This window comes from Poecilia formosa, unplaced genomic scaffold (genome assembly GCF_000485575.1).
Source record: "Poecilia formosa unplaced genomic scaffold, Poecilia_formosa-5.1.2 Scaffold264, whole genome shotgun sequence".
NCBI classification, from domain to species: Eukaryota; Metazoa; Chordata; class Actinopteri; order Cyprinodontiformes; family Poeciliidae; genus Poecilia; species Poecilia formosa.
Window position 1 is genome coordinate 44,691 of NW_006800203.1, and position 1,198 is coordinate 45,888.

A 1,198-nucleotide genomic window follows, 5' to 3' on the forward strand; every position below is an offset into this window, starting at 1 on the left:
TTATGTGAAATTAAATTGTCTAATATAAAAAATAGTTTGGTGCTGTTGAGCTCAGAGTCTGAGAGGCTTTTCCTTTATCAAACAAACTTTTTTTTTTTTTTGCCTCTTATTTAGTGGAAATATAGATGTTGATTAGATTTTCTCCAAAATAATAACCTTTTTCAACCTGTATAGCTCCACTGTTGAAAATGAGGCTCTAACATTCACAAATGACATTGAAATAAATTCTAGTTCAACATCTGGTTTGAGGTGATTCCTCTGGAACCTGTTGGAGGAAAAATATCCCAACTTCAGAAGATGTGCTTTTAACTTAACAGAGCTCTGAGGTTCCTACTGTCAGTAGTCAGGGTAAGGAGGTGCCACATGATGAAGTGGAAGCTGCAGGATCTTCAGAACAAACAGGTCATGATGCTAGGCCTACTGATTACTCTGTCTGGACACAGAATCAATACAACCAGTTTTAAAGATAAACTGAATGGTTATATGCCAGACATGGAAGACGAGGATGCCATGCCATGATGTTCAGAATTTAGGTCTCATGGCATCTTGGGGTGTCAACATTGCAGCCAGTGGGCTGAGGGAAATACAGCTTTATTTTATAGCAGTTGAAGCCAGCTTTTATGGCTTCTCAAAAAAATAAATTACTATATATATATATATGTATATATGAATTTAAAACTACTTTAACCCCTGATAAAATCTAAACATTTTGAGTAATTGGGTAAGACCCAGAGAGAAATACTTAAATTAATAACTTATAATTAAGCCAATCATTAATATTGGTTTAACCAATCAATGGTTGATATTGGTTTGAATATAAGAATACTTACACTTACTCTTACACTTGTGGAAGTACTTACAGGTGAGACAAGTAACTGTAACTTTGGTATCAAATAATTAGAATAATGAATTATTTTTGGTTTCTTTTCAGAAATGTCTGTAATAACTCACATTATGATTATAAGAGTAACTAATAAGTTATGGTTATTATATTATAAATGAATGCTAAATCAGAAAAAACTATAAGGTTATAAATGAGATTTTGACATTGAACTTGAAATGGTGTAAAATGTATAACTGTAATTAAAGATCACTGAAGTTGTGTTGGAGGTAGATGATAGGTGAAAGGTTAGGGGAAAAGAGGAACTGACGGGAGAGCAGAGATGACCAAGGCCTTATTGTTGAACTTAAACTTTCC